At 52.4% G+C, this 25,084-nt stretch overlaps 1 protein-coding gene across 13 annotated transcripts in view; it reads right to left on the reverse strand.

The window, feature by feature from the left end:
• Positions 1-20,727, reverse strand: part of SMOX (spermine oxidase) — a 39,056-nt gene extending 18,329 nt beyond the window's left edge. For 6 of the 13 annotated variants that reach the window (XM_085002649.1, XM_085002646.1, XM_085002642.1 and 3 more), the window contains exon 1: positions 14,310-14,567. The gene's annotated coding sequence lies outside the window, so the exon portion shown is untranslated. 13 annotated transcript variants of the gene reach the window in all.
• Positions 20,728-25,084: the final 4,357 nt, after the last annotated feature.

Here is a 25,084-nt window from a genome sequence, read left to right on the forward strand (position 1 = left end):
GGGACCAAATAAACAGGAATCGTGTAGGTTGCCTGTTTCTCTGCCCTCACTGCTAACCCCCCTGTTCCGTCTCTCCACAGGCCTTGTCCCAGACGTGCCTGTCAACCCCTGGACACCCCGCCCCTAAGAAGCCAGAGAAACCAAAGGCACAGCCCACACATGGCAAAAATGAGGAGTCTTGCGTGGCCTCCCATATCAGCCCATGGAGCCAATGTACCGTGGGGTCCCAGCTGAAGGGGAGAGAGAAAGCTATAGGTAGCAACACTAACTGTGTGCTCCATGCTGGGCCCTCAGCTGAAGGTTGAACTGGACCTTTGGGCTGTTATCTCGGGGGTGGGGGAGAGAAGCAAATTTATTTCCTCTTAGTTTGTGTCATCTTTTCCTTTGGAAATTCTTAAAAATTTTATGAGAAAATGCCTTATTGAGGAAGAAGAATCACTTTATGCTCCCCAGTGCCAGCCTGCCCTTCTCTTGCCTTCATGAAATAAATAAATAAATAACATCCCCTCCTTGATCTGTATGCACAGGAGAAACAGAACACCCTGTACTTTTTCTAGCAGATAAAGGAGAGGAGAAAAAAGTGCTGGCTCAGCCAGGCAGGGAGGGAGTAGGGGGAGGAGGAGGGAGAAGGGAGGAGGGAGGCCCGGCAACAAACGCTTGCCTTCTTGCTTCTGCTTCCATGGCAAAATGGGGGTGGGAGGTTGAGGGCCTCCATGGCCCCAGGCAGGCCAAGCCTGGCAGCTTCAAGAAATCAGGTCCACCCCCGTTCAAGATGCCCAGATGCCCCACTGCCTCCCCAGCCCCACCCTCATTTCTTGGGCCTGCAGGCCACCGCCTCCCCCTGCAGGCCAGAGCCAACAATACCCCAACTGAACCTGGCCAAGAGGCCAAACTGGAAAGAAGGCAGCAGGGGAAGGGGAGAAGAAAAGAAGAAAGACCCTCCTGTCCCGGGGCAGGGTTGCCAAAGAAGGATGGATGAAGAGCAGGAGGCTGGGCCCTAGCCACCAAGCATCTGTCCCCATCCACCTGCTTTCAGTATCCTCACCAGTTTCTTTGTGTCCCCCTCAGAAATTTACCCTCCAAGAAGAACCTCTGGATTGCCACATACTACAGTCATGACTGGAGGCCAGGACCACAGTCATGTTTTAGTTCTGGCATCCAACATCTGACCCCTCTTGGAAATGCCCAGAACTGAGTTGGGGGCACCATGCATCACCTTACACTTCCTCAAACACAGTTAAAGCCACTGGAGTGCTGGAGTATGCCCACAGCTCAAAAGCATCCTGAGTGGAAGCCCTGCGCTTACCCATCAGGTCAAGGCTTGTCAACCCGGCAACCCATGTCACAGTTGCCTCTACCCTCAACTTCCCAGGTGCCTGCCCACTTCCTCATCTGAACCCCACTCCTAGAGAACTGCTAGGCCTATCCCAAGCCCCACCCCTTAAAGACAAGGATGGCAAGGGGTAAAAATCTAACAAGCATCTACTATCTACTGAGGCCTCGGCATGGCAGCCCATGACCCTCTGAACCCTTTCTGACTTTTCTGACTTCAGTTTTCACTCACACACCACGCCCCATCCCAAACATACACATATACTCCAACTTCACCAAAGTCTCAGGCCTCCCCAGCCTGGCCTCTCTGAAGGCCTGTGGGAAACATCCCTCACCAGTGCATCAGAGAAACTGGCTCTGGGTTCCCTTAGCACATGGACACCCTTGTGCAGGGCACAGTGCTTGCACAGCTGTGACCATGTGGCTCTAGGTTAATTGAACTACCAGCAAGACCTGCTCCGCTGATGTTTCCCCTGAAGCTACAGACACCTTGGAAAAGTGAGTTCTCTGCAGCCACCACCACCCAACCCCAGCCTGTCCCCAAAGCATGGGCATCTCACCCCAGGAAATCCTGCTGCCTATTATTCAATGAGGCTGCAGCCCCACAAGCACGACTGGGGCTGAGGTCCTTGGCTCCCTTCTGAACACAGGCTACTACCAAGTATGTCTGTCTCCCTGTCCTTTTCTCAAGGCCACCGCAGGATGAATGAAGCATTTTCGAGAGAAGAGTATGGCCAAGGCACGTAGCCCACCTGGCTCACCTCCCCCTGCCCCTTAGGGTCCAGACTCCAGCAGCAGAGGAACTCCACAATGGGCCCACCCCTTTCAGTAAGCAGGCTTCTCTCCTCCTCTAAGCCACACATTTGTCATGAGCACCCTGTCCAGGGCTCTGGGGGCCGCATTTACCTTCTCCACCCAAACTCAGGACCTTACGAGTCACTCCTCCCAGTGGATACCCCTAGTGCCCCAGGCAGCAGCTCCACCTCGGTTTCCCTGGAGGGACCCCTCTCTGCCTCAGGCTTCTAACAGGAGGGAGGGAGAGGGAGGGAAGCTGGGTGCTGGTCCTGGAGAATCTCTCTGGATGGCCTGGCAGGTCTGGGAGGGATTTGGATTCTCAAGGGCCCCCTAGACAATGCAATTATTCTTCAGATGTAAAAAATGCCCAGAAATCCCAGACCAGCTGCTTTGCACAGCGGTCCAGACAAAGGGGCTCTGTGTCTGCTTATGAGGCCCCTCCCACCCCTCACCCCCAGGGAAGGACTGAGCCCGAACCCCTCCCGGCCAGACCCTCCCGGCCCTCCTCACCCTGCTCAGCCAGCCAGGAAGTGAAAGAAGTAGGATTGCTGAGCTGGGCCTGGCCAGTCACAGAAGGCAGGTTGGGGGAGGTTAGGGGGGGTGCTGGTAAACGTGGACAGAGCAGGGGCAGCCTGTGAGTCCAGAAGACACAGGGGAAGGGAAGAGAACACTGGCCTGGGAGCCCAGGGACCTGGGTTCAGGCCCCAGCTCAGTCTCTCTCTTGGCATGTAACCCCAGACCAGTGTCTTCTCTTCCCTGGGCCCCACTTGGCTAATAACTCTGAATTCACCCCAAGGACACAGCATCTGTACCCCACCTCCTAGATATACTTGTCTAAGCCCCTTCTGATGCTTAACTGCCGGCCTCCTTTAGCCTTTAAGCTTTCCCATCTGTAAAATGGGAATGGGTACCTGGTGGGACTGCTGAGAAAATTAAATGGTAGCAAAGGTAAAAGGTGTGGCCACCTGTCAGGGCCCTCAGAGAGGGAGGGAGCGGAAGGATGAGTCCCAAAGAGACTAGTGTGAAGGAGGGAGCCAGCTCTCCTAGCCCAGGGTTCCTTTTCACTTGTAAAAGAGCCTGTCTTCATCTGAGCCCAGACTCCAGCCTCAGCCTTGGCCCCAATCCTAATATCAGAGTGAACCTTGATATCCATCAGACTATCCCCACAGCCTGTGTTTTGACTGGCACCCAACCCTGACTTAGCTTGACCAGTGTAGGTAAGGTACCAGTCTTGGCTGCGGGGTGGTGGGGGGTGGGGGGCTGGGGGGAACAGCCATCAGAAACAGTGGCCATTAGAGATGTCAATAAGAGAAGAAGCATGAGGGCCTCATTCTGCAGAGCCCTCCTGCCAGCAGTGTTCTCTTTCCCTGACATGGGAAAGGGGTTCTGGGCCCCATCCTCCTTCCTGGCACTTAGATTGTTCTCCAAGTCCAATGTCTTTATTACCCACATCTCTTCCCTGCAACCAGATGTGTAAAGCCCCTAAAAGCACGATTTGGGGCGGGGGGGGGAAAGTGCACATTCGCAACATATGGAAGTTCCCAGGCTAGGGGTCAAATCAGAGCTATAGCTGCTGGCCTCCGCCACACCACAGCAACACAAGATCTGAGCCACAGCTGCGACCTATACCACAGCTCACGGCAATGCCGGATCCTTAACCCACTGAGCGAGGCCAGAGAATGAACCTGCAATCTCATTGTTCCTAGTCGGATTCGTTTCCTCTGCACCACAACAGGAACTCCTAAAAGCATGATTTTAAAAGAGTTTGTAAGCCTTTTCAGAAGAGAAGTGGGGAGCCTGCACTGCATGGAGAAAGGCAGCCCTAGGCTTGGCGTCTGAGGGGTCACAGCCAAAGGCACAGCCCACAAGGGTACTGGTGGGCAGGAGAGTGAGTGCTCTGGCTGGCCTGTTTCCCATGATATTCTGCAAGGTGGGACAGGCTCAGGTGACTTGCTCTAGGATGCTGGCTTACAGCTGCCTGCAGAGACAGAGACTACCTGAGTGGGGGTGCCCAGGAAGACCACCAGGAAGAAAGCCAGGAGAGAGGTCAGAGAAAGGGTAGGGCCTCTCTGATGGGCACAGAGCTCAGCTGGCAGCCTTGACGACTGTGCAGCTGGAAAAAGAGGTGGAGATGGACCAAGGCAGAGCCTAGAAGCACATCCTGACCCCATTCTCACACCCAAAGAGCTTTACCCCCAACTCCATCCTAGAGACCCAGCCACCTTCAGTGAAAATGAGTGGATCATGCTCTGACAATAGATCAGATCAGGTGCTTGTCACCTAAACATCTATAATCTGGCTAGCTCAGCTTCCATCTCCGATCCATGCACCCCATGGCTCCCACACAGACATCCTAACTGGCCAAGTCACCCCTCTGCAAACAAGACCCACATTCTTGCCCTCGGATCCCAGATCTTCCAGAGGCAGACACAGCCCACAGGATGGCTGCTGCTCCTGGAGAAGATGAAAGTGCCCAGACAGCAGCCTGTCCCTAACTACCATTCCCTTGGGTGAGTCCATGAGTACGTGAACTTCAGTTTCCCCTTCTGTAGAAGGGAAACAATCACCTCTACCTCGAACAAGACCCGCCCTGACCCCAGACCCTATTAATCAGCTTCCTGTGTCCCCAGCAAAGTCCTAAACACACAGGTTTCCTGGTGGCTCTCTTTAGCAACCCTTAGGACGAGACCTCATGGCCTGGATTCCCTCAGAGCAGGAACGTCCCCTCGAGGAAGTCGTCACCACAGAAGTGTGAGAGACTACAGAGCTGGTTACTATGCCAGTTGACTACACTGATGAGAGACTGCCCTTGGTGACATCAAATCAGGCCATGGGCAGGGGAGGGCTGATGGGAGGTGGTCCTCAGTCACTCGTTGCCCTGGAAAGGGTTGAATCTGGAGAGGGAAATCCACCCTCAAGAACATACCAGCCCTGTTCTAAGCACCTAAGTCACCATGGCCCTTGGGAAACCCCAGAAAGACATCTTTCTTCTCCCTCTCTCTCTTTCACACACACACGCACGCACACACACACACACACACACACACACACACACACACACACACACACACGTATGTTTCACTTGATGACTCGACTTGACAAATAGTCTCCTTCTGGAATACCTTATTATATCATGGTTTTCATACAAACCCCCCCCCTTTTTTAAATACCAGTGGTTTGAGACTCCACAACTTTTTAGATGAGTGACCTGAGCCTCAGTTCCTTCATCATTAGAATCAGGATAAAAAGTCCCTGGCTCATAGGGTTGAATGCGACAGAGCTGGGCATGTAGTAGCAATGATTCTTAAATTAGTTTTCCTACAGACCCAAGTCTGCACACCAGTGGGGCCTCCACAGGGAGGGCTGGGCTGGGACATTAGACATGGATGGCGATGAGAAATCCAGCCAAGAGAGAGAACACAGACCCTGTTGCATGATGACTCCAGAGCAAGACCTCCAGGCCTCAGAGAGAACCACCCCACCCCGAGGTGACACTGCTGTGGTCTGATGATGGGAGGAACGAGCGAATGAGGGAGTAGAGCCATCCCACTTACTGGGGGCACTGGATCCTCCCAGGCAAGGTCTGTGAGGCTGCGAGTGCAACAACAGGACAAGCTGGTTGATCACCAGCCCCCAGGGTGGCCCTGGATGATCCTCCCCTCCTAGAACACCTGCCCTAGCACAGCCCCCTCCCAGGCTGACCTGTGCAACCAAGAGGATCCTGGAGAATTATGGAGGATGACTTCCATAACACGGTCACAAGACACACTGGGGCTTTCCTCTTGCTCTCCGAGACTGCTTACTTAAGGGAAAGCCAGTCGCCACGCTGTGAGGACACTCACAGAAGAAGCCCACAGAGAGGGGAGGAACTGAGTTAGTTCTACCATCAGCCAAACCGTCTTGCCAAGCACATGACTGAACCACCCTGGAAGCCAATCCATCAGCCCCAGTAAAGCCTCCTGATGACTGCAGCCCCAGTCACCACCTTGACTGCGACCTCCTGAGAGACCTCCAGCTGGAAACAACTAAACTGCTTCCACATTCCTGACCCACAGCACAGTGGGGTAAGGATCCAGGGTCGCTGCAGCTGTAGTGTGGGTGGCAGCTCTGGCTCAGATTCAATCCCTGGCCCAGGAACTCCCATATGCTGTGGGGGCAACTGAAAACAAGAAGAAGAAAAAAAAAATCTGACCCACACAAACTACGAGGATAACTATTTATTGCCATTTTAAGCTACTAAATTTGGGGATAGTTTGTTACACAGCCATGGGGTAACTAATACTGTCAGCAGTTCTCTCCCCCCATCCTACTCAGGGTCCCAGCTCCCTCTTTTCTGAACTTCAGCGCTGGGGTTGAGTGAGCAGAGAGCCTGGCCCAGACCCTGTAGCTTACAAGGCCCCGTACAGGAACTCCTTCCCAGCCTGGGCATCTGACTCACCTGGAGATTTTTACAAAAGATTGATACTGTGCTTCAACATTGGGTCATCTAAACCAGGCTCTTTGAGGTGGGGTTCAAGTGGAAACTTTTAAAGGACCCTACATGATGTGAACATAGAGCCAAAGCTGAGGATCACTGCTCTACAGCAGACTCAAATGCAGATTCCGGGTCAGAACATCTGGGGTCTGCCTATGCAGGAGTGGAGGAGGCAGAGAGAGCAGCCAGGCCAGGTAGCACCCAAGGTCCACTGCCCACCCTCCAACTTAGGCCAAGGGTCTCCTTCTGTCCTCCCTCCCCCACTGCTGCCCAACTCCCAAAGTGCCCTGCGCTGAACATGTGTGACATGCCTCAAGCCAGAAAGGTCCACGCTCTGCTCACATGGACTGCTTCCTCAGAGAGGCCCCAGGGTGCGGGGATGGGGTCTAACACTGAGTGATCTGGAGAAGACTCCTTTTCCTCGGCCACAAAATGGGCACTGTTTTCACACCTGCTTTGCTCTGTCATGGGCCCTAGGCTCCCACCTGGATGTTTTCAGAGATTTACATTTTGTCTCCCTCAAGACACAGCTTCCCCCACCTTCACAGCAGCATTAGTCACAACAGCCGAAAGGTAGAATTCATTCAAGTGTCCATCGATGGATGAATCAACAAACATGCATGTGAGAGAATATTATTCAGCCTTGAAAAAGAAGGAAATTCAGACACGTGCCTCAACATGGATTAACCTTGAACACATGATGCCAAGTGAGATAAGCCAGTCACAAAATGACTAACGCTATACAATTCCACTCACATGAGGCACCTAGAGTGGTCACATTCACAGAGACAGGAAATAGAATGGTGGATGCCAAGGGGCAGAAGTGAGGGGGAAATGGGGAGTTAGTGTTTATAGGGTACAGAGCTGTTTTGGAAGCTGAAAAAGAGTTCTGAAGATGAATGGTGGTGATGGTAGCACAATAATGTGAATACCTTTAATACCATTAAGCTGTATACCTAAAAATGGTTAAAATGGGAGTTCCCCTCATGGCTCAGTGGTAACAAACCCAACTAGTATTCATGAGGACGTGGGTTCAATCCCTGGTCTCACTCACTGGGTTAAAGATCTGCGTTGCTGTGAGCTGTGGTGTAGGTCGCAGATGTGGCTTGGATCTGGCGTTGCTGTGGATATGGTGTAGGCTGTCAGCTACAGCTCTGATTCAACCCCTAGCCTGGGAACCTCCATATGCTGTGGATGCAGACCTAAAAAGACAAAAAATAAATAAAAATAAAAATGGTTAAAATGATACATTTTATGTATGTTTTATCACAATAAAAACAACAACAAAAGAGAAGCTGAGTGAGTGCTACTCTACCAGGCACTTGATTTATAGAAACAGCCAGAAGCCTCCCCATCAGAGAGGGTCTATGAAGCAAAGCAGATAAGGGAGAGGCAGGGGCTCTGCATGGGGAGGGCAGGAAACCTCTCTGACAAGGTGACACACCAGAGCAGAGGAAGTGACAGGCAGGAGGGGACCAGAGGATGATCATGCTGTAGGGACCTTCTAAGGACTTCCTGAATGATGGAATGTGAGGGTAAGAGCAAGGATGGGGTCAGGGTGGCTTGGGTGACCAGTCATGACACCAGGAACAAGCTTTACAAGTTCTGTGTCAAACGGTCACCTCCCTTCCCCTTCACAACAAGGCTGTGCGGTAGGAAAGGCAAGAAACTTTGTGTGAGGAGTTCCCTTGTGGTGCAGTGGGTTAAGGATCTGGCATCGTCACTGCAGCAGCTTGGGTCACTGTTGTGGCGCAGGTTCGATTCCTGAACTAGGACCTTCCACATGCCTCAGGTGCAGCCAAAACACAAAGAAAGAAAAAGAAACTTGGTGTGTATACAAGTATAACTGAATTTCTTTGCTGTACCTCAGAATTATCACAACATTATAAATCAACTATACTTCAATAAAACTTTAAAAAAATGAAGAAAGAAAAGAAAAAGAGAAGAAACTTGGTACAGGACCTATAGGCAGGAGGAGGGCCCAGTGGCCTGGTTCTAGAGCCCAGTTCTCTCCTTGGGGATATCACCAGAGTTGGAAATGCTTCTCCAGGCAGCCTCCCATTGCAGTGCAGAGCCCGCCTCCAAACACACAGCTCAGGGCCCCTCTCCCAGCCCCACTGCACCAGGTGTCACCTGCAGGCAAAGCCCTGACCAGCCCCTGACCTGGGTCAAGTCTCCACACGGAGAGCCACCCATTCTGCAGATGGGGGGCTTGAAGCTGAGGGGGTGTGAGCTGGCAGATGAGGAGGTGGCCTCCCTGCGGGGCTTCTCCCCTCTCCCTGCCAGGAGCCACAGCCTCGCAGCTCTGGGGGTAAGGAGGACAGCCCAGTCAGCACTTTCCACTGACTCTTTCAAACCACTGACAAGAACTGAGGCTTGTGAGACAGCTGGGCCCGGGCGCAGTTCCCCCTTGCCGGCCCCTCGTGACTCTACACAAAGCTGGTCTGTGCTTCGGCTCCAGCCTCTGGGAGGAGGGGGGTCTCTTGTAGGCCAAACCTCTCTCCAGAGCTATGGGTGGGGTCCCCACTCTGCCTAGCCCAGGATCTGTGCTCCCTCCAGGCCCACAAAGACAGACTGCAGCCCTGATGGGCTGTCCAGGGCTTGCTGGGTGCAGGCAGCATTGGTGGGAAGAGGGTCCCCTCCACTGCAAACTCTTTTCCTGCAAAGCCCCATCTTCTACGCTCACCTCCTCCTCCAGCCCCAACCCCTGCTCAGTATGGTTTATCACAGAGCAAAGGTAGCAAGCGCAATCCCAACATGGGAACAAAACATCCCCCTACACCCAGCCACCAGATAAACCCCAGAGCAAATCTCCATTTATTGAGCCCTTTGTGTGCCAGGCCATGGCATCATTCAATCCTTCCAAACACCCTAGTGCCCATTTTACAGATGAGGAAAGGCTCAGAAAGGCTCACAGTTGTGATGGAGGCCACCTCAAGAGAGCAAGAGACAGAGCAGGGTTTGACAATGCTCAGCTCATTTCTACTCAACATCTGCCTGCTTCTCGGGCCCTCACTCAGCCTCCGTGGGTAGCAGGTCTGAGGATAGCCCTCGGCTTGGCACTCCTGTCTTACCCCTCCCCACACACTGACACTGCATACATTGTGCCAGGCACTCAGGGCTAGCAGGAGGTGTCCCCGAGCCTGGCAGCTCACCTCAGCTACTCTGCCAAAACTTGGGGCTGCTGCCAGGAGGCCACCTGCCCCCTGGCCAGGGTGTTAGTGTGGTGGCTGTGAGCCACCCTAGACTCCCTGCCCCATGGGGGCTAGCTTAAGGGTGCCCAGACCCTAGCCCTATGCCAACAAATAGGGACAGGGACAGTATCTAATGGCTTTTGGCATCACAAAAGAAAATTCTAAGAGCAACTAAATGATAATTCCCTTTAAACAGCCACCTCCTCTCTCTGGCCCAAGATTTTCCCCTCCTGGTAACTCCAAGGTGGTTTAACTGCTCTCCTAACAAATCGTAGCACAGGACCTCCTAACAAAGGGCCACCCAATAAAAGGCTTGTCATGAAGTTCAACCCTGATGTAAAACATCATCACCCCCCCCCCACCAGCCAGCCTCAGAAAGAACTGGAACCAGGTCTGAAAAGGCAATGGTGTTCATTTCAAAATGCACACATGGGCCCGTGATTTAATCCATAAAACACCTTCGGAGTTAAGATACTGAGCTTGGACAATAAACCTATTCTCAAGGTTCTCTTGTTGAGTTCAAAGAGTCTTAATAACTCACCAGCTTTTGGAATCAAGAAATGTCTGCTCTTCCAATTCTATCAGCAATGTTGGGTTTTTTTTGTTTTTGTTTTGTTTGGTTTGGTTTTTGGGTTTTTTTTTTAGGGCCACACTCTCGGCATATGGAGGTTCCCAGGCCAGGGGTCGAATCGGAGCTATAGCCTCCAGCCTACACCACAGCTCACGGCAATGCTGGATCCTTAACCCAATGAGGAAGGCCAAGGGTCAAACCCGCAACCTCATGGTTCCTATTCGGATTTATTTCTGCTGCGCCACGACAGGAACTCCTCTATCAGCAATGTTATTGCTACTTTTCACTGAATACATCTGAGGTATAGAGGGTGATGCTAAGCATTTCAAATGGAATATTTGGTTAATCTTCATGTTAACATTTCCCTTCTACAGAGGAAGAAACTGAGGTCCAGGGAAGTTTATCTGACACAAGACACCCCACAATATATTCAGTAAGACACTAGGGCTCAGGCTTTATTTTTCTATTATTTTAAGTATTTATTTAGTTTTTAGTTTTTAGGGTTTTTTTGTTTTGTTTTGTTTTGTTTGTTTGTTTGTTTGTTTTGTCTCTTTGCCATTTATAGGGCCACTCTTGCGGCATATGGAGGTTCCCAGGCTAGGGGTCCAATCAGAGCTGTAGCCACTGGCCTACACCACAGCCACAGCAACGCAGGATCCGAGCTGTGTCTGCGACCTACACCACAGCTCACAGCAACGCCAGATCCTTAACCCACTGAGCAAGGCCAGGGATCAAACCCACAACCTCATGGTTCCTAGTTGGATTCGTTAACCACTGAGCCACAACGGGAACTCCTATTTTTTTGCTTTTTAAGGCGGAACCCACAGCATATGGAATTTCTCAGGCTAGAGGTCGAATCAGAGCTACAGCTGCCAGCCTACACCATAGCCACAGCAACACAGCAGCCAAGCCGCATCTGCAACTTACACCACAGCTCAAGCATGGCAACACTGGTTCCTTAACCCACTGAATGAGGCCAGGATCAAACCCGCATCCTCACCGATCCTAGTTGGGTTCGTTAACCACGGAGACACAAAGAGAACTCCTTTTTCTTTTTTTTTTAAACCAAGGAATGAATCAAGTTCATCATCTTTTCTTGGTTACTTTCTCAGATTAACTCGAAAGTTTTGCATTAACTGTATATAATTGTTTAAGCTTCCAAAATAAAAGAGGCTAAAAAGGGATCTGTGTGTTTAACATTTAAAGGCCTCATTTAAAAATCTTTCCTAAGAATGTTTGCCCACTGGTGGTCCTGCGTGTCTCCTACTTGAGTCATCCTAAAATGTAGCTGACTCAAGGTCTAGTTATTTGCCAGTCCACAAGGAGGACCCATCAGCCCCTTCTCGCTGAGGTCAGGAGTTCGGGGGCGCCAGAACTGACTGGGCTGGCCTGGGGAGGCGGTCTGGTTGCGGGTAAGGCATGGTTGAAAGATTGGAGACAGGCTCTGAGGAGTCTGTGACTTGAGGAAAGGGCATCGAACCAGATGACCTAGAACCTGGCTTTGGGACCCATTCATGCCATTTGCTGGCACTACCAGTGTTCCCATCTGTGAAACAGTTCGTAGGCCACATGGGAGGACAGGAAGTGTGGGTCTATCGGGGCCTGGCACAAGGTTGGCAGAGGGTGGCCGGGTTCTTTGTCCTATTACCTAATAAATTCCAACTCATTTCCAAGTGCTGATTCTTCTGGTCTTAAATCCCACTTTCCTTAACACCCTCCCAAAAGAAGCAGCGAGATGATAAAGGAACCCGAACTGAGGGGCAAGGGGACCGAAGCTACCTGCCTCCACACACACACAGCCCGGCCACCCTGGCCTGATTCAACACTAATGCTCTTCCTCATCCTCCATCCTCCTAGCCCCTGATTTAGAGAGAGCAGGAAAAGCCCTGGGCTCCTGCCTATTTGAGGAAGAAAAAGACAGGGGCAGAGGATGACGAGAAGGCAGCTGAGTGGGGTGGAAAGCTCCCTGAGCGTCCCCTGCCCAGGCCTCCTTGAGGGCTTCTGTCACTGTGTCAGCCAGTCCACACCACATGATGCCATTCCAGCAACTTCTTATGGGTCACTGCTTGAAATGCCACACCCCACCACCTCCGCTGAGCTGCTGCACAAAGAGTCCTCACACCTCAGAGGAAATGAGGTGAGGCAAGGGGCAAGCCAGGGTGGCCTCACTGACCTTCTCTCCCAGCACAGGGCAGGCGGGGGGAGCAAGGGCCCTGGGACTCTTCCCATCCCGAACTATGGACACCCCTTCCCGGAAGGCCACAGACTTTGGGGAAAATGATTCAGAGCTCTGATAATTTGAGAGCCCACAAGAGCACCTCAACCCCTCCCCAGGCTTTGAGATGTGATAGGGCACAGCAATTCTCTGAGGAAGCCCGATGAGGGGGTCCTGAACCCCCAACCCGGCATCACACCCTGCCACTCTTCTCACTGAAGCCTGCTCCGATCAAACCACTGTCCTGCTCAGAAACCTTCAGTGGCTCCTTCTCCCTGCCTTCAGCCCCCCTCTCTCCAACACCCACCCTCTGATGCCCATACCCAGAGTGGCCTGTGAAAGCTCATTCTGCCCAAATCTCCCCCCCTCTGCTAGCCACTCCCCAAGGAAGCCAGTCCTCACTCTTTCTTGTCCTTCCCAAAGATCACACCCTGTTCTAATCAAGACCCTACCCCAAGGAGTTCCTGTCGTGGCTCAGCAGAAACAAATCTGACTAGCATCCATGAGGACGCAGGTTCCATCCTGGGGCTTGCTCAGTGGGTTAATGATCCTGCGTTGCTGTGAGATGTGGTGTAGGTCACAGACGAGGCTCAGATCCCATGTTGCTGTGGCTGTGGCGTAGGCTGACAGCTATAGCTCTGATTGGACCCTTACCCTGGGAACCTCCTTGTGCTGCAGGTTCAGCTCTAAAAAGACCAAACAAAAAAAAAAAAAAACTTTTATGGTCAAATCAGTTTAGGAAACACCAATTTCTTTTCTATAGCACTTGTCAGAGCCCTGAACCTCCCACGGAGTAGTGGAATGGATTTTCCAGTTTCTACTCTTGTTTGTTTCCTGAACCTTTGAGGTTTCTCAAAACAGTCTTTGAGAAATGCCATCCCTCCCACCCTCTCAGGACAGCCTGGCACAGCAGGGGGCACATGGGCAGGAATCAAGGAGGGAGGGCAAGGGGTATCCCTTTGGAAATTACGTGTGACATTTTGGGAGCTCAGCCTGAAAGCCCCTCTTGGCACTGCCGGGGGCAACCAAACCTCACCTTTGGTGTCTACCCTTCCCACCTTTCTTTCGGAGCAGGGACTACCTACCCTCCTGCTAGGGTCTAGAGGGACCTCATCTGACCGGTGCCCTCAGATGTCAGGCTATGCCTTCAGACTTGAGCGAGCAAGGGGCCTTAGGAGATCCTCAAATCCAAGCTGGACAGCTCTTCCAGGCAAACTGCTCACTCTACTCCACCATTAGCCCATGAGTTCTAATAGTTTTTTTTTTTTGTTTTTTTTTTTTTTGTTGTTGTTGTTGTTGTTGTTGTTGCTATTTCTTGGGCCGCTCCCACGGCATATGGAGGTTCCCAGGATAGGGGTCGAATCGGAGCTGTAGCCACCGGCCTACGCCAGAGCCACAGCAACGCGGGATCCGAGCCGCGTCTGCAACCTACACCACAGCTCACGGCAACGCCGGATCGTTAACCCACTGAGCAAGGGCAGGGACCGAACCCGCAACCTCATGGTTCCTAGTCGGATTCGTCAACCACTGCGCCACGACGGGAACTCCCATGAGTTCTAATAGTTAACCAAAATAAAAATGTATTAAGCTGCCTTTCTGGGAAAACGCAGTGCTTCACCCACAAAAACCCTGCAACTCTCCCCCTTGTGCCCCCCACCCCGCCCCAGGAGAGGACAGAGTCCCTTAATCTATAGGAAACCAAGGCTGCAGAGCAGAGCAGACACTTGCCTGTAGTGGCCCAGCCAGAAGTAGAGCAGAGAGAAGCATCCAGACCTTCCCACTTCCAGGGTCACTGAGGAGGTGGCCCAGGAGGGAACAAAACCCCAAGAACAGCTCATGCAGCCATCAGGGCAGCTACAAGGAAGCAGGCAGGCCAGGCTGCGGTTAAGGGACGCTTGCTGGGGGGTGATGGCTCAGCAGCTGGGGAAACCTTGGGGGCTTTCAGGAGAAGCCGGCATGTCCAGGGCTGGAGTCAGCTGTCTCCCCAATCTCCTTGGGCCCACCCTGACTAGAGGAAGAGTGCTCACCCCAGATTGGCTACCCACAGGGCCGGGCTTGGCTGTGGGGAAAGATAAGATGCCCTGCATGCCTCCTGCATGTCACCCTGCCCTGGGGCAGTCGCCTGAGACACTTTCTCATGGTTTGGAGAGCTCCTCACAGTCGCACCCTAGAAATCAGGCCTGTGTTCCCAAGTCCCCAGAAATCCCTCACCCAGACCCACCCCCGCCCCCACAGAGTAGCCCCTTCCCCCCCACCCCAGGTTCTCTGCACACTCCCCTCTGCCCAGCCCCCATGCAGGTAACCTCTACACCTGCCCCAAAACAGTCCACGAGAACCAGGACAGTCCCTCTTACCTGCCCCAGGGCACACCTGATCTAGGCCCATCCCTGCACCTGCCTGGCCCAAAGTCCCCAGTCTCAGCCCTCACTACACAAAGATAACCCCTGAACCAGCAGCATCACACCACCCAGGAGCTTGTTAGAAATGCAGAGTCTTGGGCCACACCTCAGACCTGGTGAATTGGAACTTGAATTTGAACAAGCTACCCAGGTGATCCACGTGTATGCTAGAGTCTGGAGAGTAGTTTTATAGACCACTGCTCTAATCAAGTCCTTGTGTCCTAGATCTATAACTTCCAGTGGCTCCCCAGGGCCTAGTGAATGTAGTCTAGACTCAGTGGCTTGGCAGTCAAGGCTTCAACTGACTTGTTGCCCACGGCTTGGGCTCTGCTTCCACCTCAGGAATGCCATCCCCTCCTGTGTCAGCCAAAGCCACCCCGAACTTCAAGGCCCTCTAAAAGCACCACCTCCTCCAAGAAGCTGGTCTGAACTGCACCTCATTACATCACACCTGGCCTGGCTCACTCGTATTTCCTGGTAAGTGGGGACCCTGTCCTGTGTTCCTGGTGGCTCTAAGCACCAGGATGGGGCAAAGAAGATGCCAGATGCCAACCACAGCTAACAAGGCCCAGTGTCCAGGTGTTGGGAAGCTCCCCCTCAGCTCTAGCCTGCTGGGCTCGGGCTCCGCCATGGCCTTCACCTCAACTCAGAGTAGTTGAGGTGGACTCAGGCAGTGTGGACCAGCTCCCTGCATGCTCCCTGCGGGGGAAGGAGCACTCCTCAGAACACAGGCCTGGTGAGCCTCCATCAGCCATGTGCTCGCTCTGTGCCTCAGTCTCCCCAAATACAGAAGAGAATGCCACCCAGCCTGCCTCCCTCTTTTCCTGGGGGGTTGGCAAGATCTCTGAGATAGATGAGTAGGCCCCCTAAATTCTGGGGTCAGAATCTGGAGCAAAGAGGCTCCATCCTTGAGTGGTCAGCAAACCCTTTCTTACCAGGCAGAGAAGCCCCTGGGAGGCCAAGTCACTTGCCCAGAGGCCTCTTCATGGGCAAACAGTAAAGCCTCAAAGGATGGGACTGTCATACCCTCCTCCCCACCCCCTCCCTGGCCCAGTTCCAAGAGGCTGGCATCCCCCAGGAAGTCCTCACTCCTTTACAGCAAGTCCTCAAGAAGGTACTCAAGCATGTAACCTCAGACAGTTCCTGGCTCCCACAACGTCTGGGGAGCAAAAGAAAAGGTCCCTCCAATCTCATCTTACAGACAGAAAAAGAGAGGTAAGGACAGGGCAATACTGAAGTGGATTAAGCTCTTTCAGTTCCCATTTCTCTCTTCCCCTAGTTCTGTTCCCGTGTTCAACCCAGGCCAATTCGGACCCCCAACCAGGTTTCCCAAGGCCAAGTCTGAAGCTCCACCTCACAACATCCTACATGGAATCCAAAACAGACTAGTTTATCTGCAGAGCTCCTACCTGAACCCCCAGGCTCTCCAGAAGCAGATGAAGAGGACAGTGGAGTGATGCTGAGCCCAGAGAGATGACATTCTAATGCTGACATCTCAAGCAGGCAGCTGCTTTTATAAGAAGCAGGTGAACTCCCTAGCTCCTCAAAATCACAGTATGCATGACACCCAAATACTTGGCCTGAGCCCAGAGCCCCTCCTGGAAGAAAAGGTGGGGCATGAAGCAGAGAGACTCAGCTGCCCACTTGGGGTGAGGACTCCTTCTGCCTTAGAGGGTGGGATTCCTTTCCTCCTTCTCCAGCCAAGGCCAGGCACATCTGGCAGTCAGGGAAAACCATTTGTTAAGAAGACTTCAGGGGGCACATATCTGAGAGGCATGAGAGAAGTGACAGAATAGAATAGTTCAGAGCACGGATTCTGGAGCCAGGGTGCTGAGGTCCCAGTTCTTGTTCTGTCACAACTGAAGTACATGACTGTGGCTCAGTCTTCCCGTCCGTAAAATGGGAATAAGACCTACCTTAAGAGGATTACAAGGAGCTAATATCTGCAAAGTCCTTAGAACACTGCCTGGGCCAGCCTCTTGGCCTCTGCCTAATTTCTCCCACTCAGGATATACCCTCCTTTGCTCCCACTATCCCAGCTCAAAGCCTCTCCTAGGCCTGCCAGCCCAGCCCTGATCTGAGCCCTCAGCCCCTAGTTCCAGTGCTCACCTCACAGTGTTACCTTGGTCCATCAGCACTGCCCCGTCCAGGATCCAGCTTCCTCCTCCCAGATCTAAGGCCCCTCAGCTCTTAGCCCTTCATACTGAGAGCACTAGCTACACAGCTCAGTCCTCAGCTGGCTCCTCTGTGCAAAGAGGAGAACTGGGGTTGGAAAGATAAGGGTCTGCAGGGAGACCCCCAGCCCCACCTTCTTCCTCCCCTCCAACTCCCTGCCCCCCAGGGCTGGGCACTCAGCAGTCCCTCGAGAGAGTGGCCTGAAATACAGCTCTGGCCTCGTTGGCCACCCCTGTCTCCTGAGTTAGAAAACACACACAAGCTTGCATGCACTCACCCCTCTGTTGCCCCAGTCTGGATTTCCACCAAAGAGAGCAAAGGAAATCATTCATCCCCAACCTGCAGCAACTCCACACCCCCTAGAGCCACCCCGCCTCCCGCTAGGCTACAGGCCTGCCTTTGAACCACTTGTCCCATCTCCACATCTCTTCTCCCACTGGCCCCCTCAGATTCTTGCAGTGATTCACACAACTGCTTTTGTGGAAAGAAAATAAAAATCCTCAGGATCACTTGGGATTTGAAGAGGGCCCCTGTGCTGCCCTGACCTTCCCACCTGGCTCAGTTTTCTGAGCATCAACGTCATGCCAGGGCTTGAAACATTCTCAAGTTTCCAGCCCTTAAGAAACCAGACAGGGAGTTCCCGTCATGGTTCAGTGGTAACAAACCTGACTAGTATCCATGAGGATGCAGGTTTGATCCCTAGCCTTGCTCAGTGGGTTAAGGATCCGGCATTGCCATGAGCTGTGGTGTAGATCGCAGCCACGGCTTGGATCCCACGTGGCTGTGGCTGTGGCATAGGCTGGCAGTTAGAGCTCCAATTGGACCCCTAGCCTGGGAACTTCCATACGCCACAATTCGGCCCTAAAAAAAAAAAAGGGGGGGGGGAAGAAAGAAACCAGACAGTACACAGACAACTGCAACAAATGGTTATGAACTCTGATAAATATAATGAAGAAAGTAAGCCAGGTGCTACAGTGAATTATAGGGAAGGACGAGCCGCTACCAAGACTGGGAAGGCATACTTAAGTCAAGACCTGAAAAATAAGAAGCAAAGCCAGCCCAGGCAAATAACATTCCAGGCAAAGGAAAGAGCACAGGCAAAGGCCACAGGGCAGGAAAAAGCTTGGGTGTTCAAGGAGCAGAATGATTCAGGTGTGACTGTTAGGAAGATGCAAAAGGGACAGTGGGGGATAAGGCCGGGAGAGGTCAGAGTGGCCAGATCATGGCGGGTCTGAAAGGCCAAGGGAAAGCTTTGCAATTTTATTCCAAGTGCAGTAGGGAGCTATTGGGGGTCTTAGAGGATTGAGATGATCTACACAATAGTTTTCAAAATTGTTCTCGCTGCTTGGTTAAAATGGATTTGAGGAGGCAATTGCAGACTTGGGGAAAACAGGTAGAAATTACTACAGCATTCAGGCAAGACAGACAAGGTGGCTTGCCCTGGGGCAGTAGCAGTGGAGTCAGAGCATGAAGAAGAGGCCTAAGAGAGATGTGGCAGAAAGAACCAAAAGGACTTGCTGTAGCACTAGCTGTGGAGAGGGAGGAAAAGGGAGGAGATGATGCCATCTGGTTTCCTGTCTTTAATGGACGGTGGGTTATGGGCCCTTTACTGAGATGGGAAGGCACAGGAGGGTCATGCTTGGGGAGTGTGGTCAGGGTTCTGTTTCTTCCATATTAAGTTTTTCATACCTATGAGACATCCAGGACACCATAAATCATCAGGAGGGTGGTTGGGTAGAGAGGCTGGGGCTGGAGATAAAATTGGCTACTTAAAATCATGAGAATGAAAATGATGTACATTTAAGATCTGTGTGTTTGTAAATTAATGCTTGATTTTTAAAATTATTAAAAAATTATACGAAAAATGACAGCTTGAAGAGTATGTAAATAGAAGGGAATCAGGGCAGACGAGGGGGCTGAGGACAAGGCTGGGGACCCTCAACATTTAAAGCTGAGTGAAGGAGTTGTCCTTAAAGACTGGTAAGGAAGGGCTGAGGGAGGCTGGTGTTAAGGAAGAAAACCAGAAGCCAGAAGAGAATGATCAAGACCAAGGGAAGTCAAAGAGATCTGCTGGTGGGGGAGTATAAATTACAGGGGACCTTTACTAGGGCAGTTTCAGTGCAATGGTGGGACCAAAGCCAGGTCAAATGAGCTGAAGAACCACAGGGGCTGCAGATACAGACAGTTCTCCGGAGAACTTTTGCTATGAAGAGAAGTGGAAAAGTGCATCATAGCTGAGGGCCAATGAGAGATGAAGGCAAAAGGTGTGGGGGTGTAAAATGGGGAAGGGGGGCACAAAGCATGTTCTTACACCATTGTGAATGATCCAGGGGGAAAGCAGCCACTTTTAACACTGGAGAGAGGGAAAGTAACTGAAGAACCAGGGACAGGGAGGTGACCACCATGGAACCCTAGTGGAAGCATGAGCCTGTGGCAGGAACTGGGACGCTTAGACCACCCCCCCCCCCGCCGCCGCCCCCACAGCAAGATGAAAGGGGAGGGGAGCAAAGATGCAAAAATGGGGGGCCTTCACTGCACACACTTTCAGATACAGGGCCTAGCCATCCCTCCATTTCTGACCATTTCAATGACCCCTCCAGACACCTGCCGGGTGCTGCTTGCTCCAAACTAGAAGTTACCCAGCCCCTCTGTGGACTGGCACGAGATGTGCCGTCACCAGCAGGCTCTGCAACCAACCTGTAAGCACATCTCACCACAGGTGTCAGCCAGGTGCTTATCTCATCAGGCCATGCCCCTCCCTGGTGCAAGCTCCGAGGGGGTCGCCAGGCCCCTCACCGGCTCAACCAGAGCCCCAGCCCCCTCCCGGGGCAGTGGCTACTCTGAACCCTTCCCCCAAATTGAGCACTCAACACACCCTACCCTTTCCGAGCCCAGGTCTTGCCAACCCCAGCGCAGCCCGTGAGCCCCTAGTTGGCCCTTCGGGGACAGCTGCTCCCCACCCTGCCCGGGGGACCCCATGTCCCCCAGCGCCTTCTCTTCCCTCCCCAGGGACCTCCTGAGACGTCGCGGGGCGTCCGCGCCCGGCTTTGTCTGCGCCCAGGAAACGCGCCCGCCGGGCGCCCCGGGTGCTCCCTCAGCACTCAGCCCCCGGGTCCCGCCTGCCCACCCCCACGCAACCCCCGCCCCGGTACCACAGCCACCCGGCTCCACAGCCACCCGGCTCCACCACCGCTGCCCCCGACGCGAGGAGGAGGCGCGGCACCCACCGCCCTCTCCGCCTCCGGGGACGTTGGGCACCCTCGCCCTCCCACCCGAGAGCCGCGCTGGCTGCCGGAGCCCCGGGCCGGCCAAGCCTCGGGACCGCTTCGGGCCCCTCACCCTCCCGCGGCGGCCGCAGCCGCAGCCCCAGCCTGCGCCCCAGCGGGGCCGGCAGCCGGGGGTCGGGGAGCGGGCGCGCGGTACCTTTCCCTGCTGAGCCGGGGAAGTGAATTTGCGGCGAGCCGCACTCCAGCCTCGGCCTCCTCCGCCTCCCCTTCTCCTCAGCCGCCTGGCTTCCTCCTCCAGCCACCGCTGGGACCTTAGGGGCCCGAGCCAGCAGCCGCGGCCTGTGTGGGGCCCCGCTCCGCCTCGCGTCCCCAGCCCACCCCGCCCAGTCCGCTCAGGCCCGGCCTCCGCTCCGCCTCGGGGCGGGGCCGCGCCGGACTCCTCCCCCCGGCCCGGCCCGCCGGGGGCGGGGAGGCTGGAGGCCGTCTTTGCGGAGAACGCCACTGTCCCTGTCTCCGGACTCGGACCCAGCGCTCCCCGCCTCCGGACTCGGACCCAGCGCTCCCCGCCTGGGCCCACGGCCCCCGCCTCAAGCTGGCCGCCGAACGTCTCCACCTGTCCACCCCCAATAAGCAGCCAGCGCAGTCCTGCCCGCCCTGAGCTTGGGCTTAACGTGGAGCCGAAGCTGCCTGCCAGGCCCCGGGGTGGAGCTAGGACACAGGCATCACTTTACCCGCAGAGCTCGGAACCCTCCTCTAAAGCTGCCTTCACTCTCGCAAACCCTACATTGGATCTCAGTTGGGGTCAGAGGGCTCTTTCCCCTGGGGGTCACCTCCAATCTCATTTTCTCCCAACACTGCTGCCGCACCCCACCACAGTCACCCCCTCCCATACCTCCTCAATCTCAAAACTTCAACTCGCTTGAACCTGTCCCTTCTCAGCCCATAGCTTTGAGCAGAGGTGGCTTCTGGAAGAAAACTTCTTTCCCTGGTACTACTACCCACCGCCTCCTCAATTTTAATAAAAACCAAAGCAACTGTAAGTGTGAGGGTCATTTGTTTAAAAAAAAAAGAAGAAGAAGAAGAAGGAGTTCTTGTCTTGGCTCAGTGGAAATGAATCTGACTAGCATCCATGAGGACCCAGGTTCAATCCTTGGCCTTGCTTAGTAGGTTAAGGATCTAGTGTTGCTGTGAGCTGTGGTATAGTTTGCAGATGTGACTTGGATCCCACGTTGCTGTGACTGTGGCATAGGCCAGCGGCTACAGCTCTGATTCAACCCCTAGCCTGGGAACCTCCATTTACAAATGATGGGAAACTACTTAAATTGACTTGGTGTAAGCAAATAGGAAATGTACATATTCATGTAACAGAAGACTCCAATGGTATGACTGATCTGGAACCAAGAGGCTCAAAAAATATCATCAAGACTTGGTCTTCTCCGGAGTTTTAGTTTTGGCTCAGCAGAAACAAATCTGACTAGTAACCATGAGGATGCAGGTTCAATCCCTGGCCTCACTCAGTGGGTTAAGGATCTGGTGTTGCGGTGAGCTGTGGTGTAGGTCGCAGATACGGCTCGGAACCTGCATTGCTGTGGCCATGGCGCAGGCCTGCGGCTACAGCTCCAATTAGACCCCTAGCCTGGGAACCTTCATATCCTGTGGGTGCAGCCCTAAGGAAAAAAAAAAAAAAAAGACTTGTTCTTCTCATCTCTCATCTCGGTTCTTTGCAGCAGCAGCTCTAGGCATAACCCAAGTCCTCACTTCTTTCATCTGTCCCAGAAAAAGCCAGCATTACACCAAGTTGGCTCTGACTGGGTCACATATCATTGTTGCAGCCTGAATCACAAGCTTACACTGGGGTTCATTCCACCCAAACCACAGGAATGGAGAGTGAGGAAGTGTGATGGCAAGACACTATTTACCATTAGAAGGTAAATGGACCCTGAACTGTGTGCCAAGCATGCAGTAGGTTTGCAGAAAAAAAAAAAAATTGGTCATTACTGAAGACCTTCATTATGTCTCAGGGGTGCCCATTACCTTTTGAACATCACTTTCTGTATCACGAATCCTGCATCTCCTATTTCAGAGCCAGAAGCACTCTTTCCCATTCTCCTGGCATCATCCAACTCCTGCCAACCAGATGCACCATTGTAAATTTTTATGGGGGAGTGAGCAATGTCAGGAGACAGGCACCACCAGAATCCATTCAGAAGGAGAATGGTACACAAGGCATCTGACTTTAGGAGCAGCAATGATAGAGGTGCTGGAGTATCTGCCAAAAATATGAAGGTACACATTTCACTTGTCTACTGTGTAATAAACCACCCCCCAAACAGTGACTTAAAACAACAATGATTTCTTTCTCACAGTTCTTTGGGTTCTTTGGCCTCAGCTAGATAGTTCTTCTGCTGTCCCTATCTAGCGACATCAACTGGTAGCTTGGCTGGAACCAGAATAATCCAAGTGACTTCTCTCTTTTTCTGACCTCTCCAGCAGAACATACGACAACATGGCAGCCTGGCTTCCCAGAGGATGGCAATGGAAGCTGCCAGGTTCTTAAGACCTGGGCCCAGAGTTGCTAATTCATTATTTCTGCCACAATCTATGGGCTAAAGAAAGTCACAAAGCCACCTCAGATTCAAGGGGAGGATAAACTGACTCTATCTACCTCTTGATAGGAAGAGTAGGGTGTTGTATTAATTTGCTAGAGCTGCTGCAACAAAGTCCTTTGAACTGGGCACCTTAATTAACAGAAATATATTGTTCTGGAGGTTGGAAATCTGAGATCAAGGTGCCAGCGGAGTTGATTCCTTTTAAGGGAGAGAGAATCTGTTCCAATCCTCTCTCCTGGCTTTTGATAGTGCGCTGGCAATCTTTAGATTTCCTTGGCTTATAGATGCATCACCCCAATCTTAGCTTCTATCCCTTTATCTTCACACGAGTTCTCCCTTGTGTGCATGTGCCTATCTCTGTGCCCAAACCCCCCTTATAAAACCACCAGTGGGAGTTCCCATTTGTGGCACAGTGGAAACAATCAGACTAGTACCCATAGGGTGTGGGTTCCAACCCTGGCCTCACTCAAGTGGGTTAGGGATCCGGCATTGCCATGAGCTGTGGTGTATGTTGCAAGATGCAACTTGGCTCCCACGTTGCTGTGGCTGTTATGTAGGCTGGCAGCTGCAGCTCTGATTCGACCCCAAGCCTGGGGACTTCAATATGCCAGGTATGCAGCCCTAAAAAACAAAAAATAAATAAGCAAACAAACGAACACCAGTGGACTAGGGCCCACCCTGATGACCTCATTTTAACTTGAGTACCTCTGTAAAGACCCCATCTCCAAATAAGGTCACATTCTGAGGTGCTGGGGGTTAGGACTCCCACAGATCTCCAACATATCCAAGATACCTACTCGGAGGGATATACCTCAACCTATGACAAATGTGCATGTAGGAATAGAAGGAATCTTGGTAACCATCTTTGCAGAAGCCCCAGGAAATACCTCTCTCTTATCTTCAAGAATAGATTCCCGGGGCAGGTCGTTTTAACAAGGCTGGAACTTTAAACACCCCTCACAAGTCAAGCTACCAGCATCAGCCTTGGGTATGACCTGTTTTTCTATCCCCCGCAAGGGAGCCTTTAGAGCCTTATAGGTGCAAAGTAGACTGGAACTAAGATGCTTCCTCATTGTTTTCTCTTAGAAGGACAGGAGGAAGAAGGTCAGGCTCAGACACCTGATCAGCTATGAGGCGCTGAGCAAGTTTGCCAGACTTGCTTTTGTCATCCTCGGGGGTAATGACAAAAGCCTGCCTCTCAGGGTTGTGGTGAAAATTTAAAAGACTAAAGGATATGAAAACTGATGTCTAAACCATCAGCAACCCCCCCCCCCAGATGTCAGAAATTATTAGCTTCAGTCTTTGCCACATCAGTGCAGGTGACTTACACTCCGTTTTGACTTGAAACATTAGTAAAACATTAATCACAGTCAGACTTCAAGTGTGTGGAGAACTTCACAGTTTCCAAAGCACTTCCACACCCACCATCGCAGGGAGCTCTGTCTCTCTGTGTTGTGAGAACAGAGCCGTTGAAGAAGGGCTTTAAGAAGTGTGTTAGTAACAGTTATGCTGGCTGCTATAACAAAGAGACCCAAGAACACAGTAGTTCAAATGTAATAGAAACATGTATCTTACCCACATGAGAGAGAAGTTTCCCATTTCATAAGGGCCCTCCCTCATATAGTGATTCAGGGATCTAGGCACATTCCAACTTGTGCCTCCAGCAACAATTGGAGTTGGCCAACTACAGAGGAGGCTAGGAAGTGTGTTTTAGCTGGGAACTCAAGTGGGATAGGAGAGTGACTTTTCATGAACAGCCAGGAGCCTTTACCATGGGAGAGTTTATAAAGTTCTAGAGGGATGGGTCCCCAAGGACCCATAGTTTCTCTGTAGGATGCAGTGAGTTGACATATGGACCATGATATTTCACTTCCCTGTGTAGTACTGTGCACCCATATTATTGTCATGGATTCCCACCACTGTTAATGGGCTTGACCATATGACTTTCTCTGGCCAATGAAATAGGGTAAAAGTGGTAGTATGTCAGTTTTGAGCCTTAAAGTGTTCCTGCATGTTTCTACTTCCTTCTCATGCTTTTTCTATCTCTTTAGAAATGCTTCCCTGGATAATTTCTGCCCTTCAGCCTGAGGCCA

This window comes from Sus scrofa, chromosome 17 (genome assembly GCF_054392235.1).
Source record: "Sus scrofa isolate SSC_HxYL_T2T_F1_AM1 chromosome 17, Sscrofa_HxYL_maternal_Yorkshire_Landrace_v2.0, whole genome shotgun sequence".
Lineage (NCBI taxonomy): Eukaryota > Metazoa > Chordata > Mammalia > Artiodactyla > Suidae > Sus > Sus scrofa.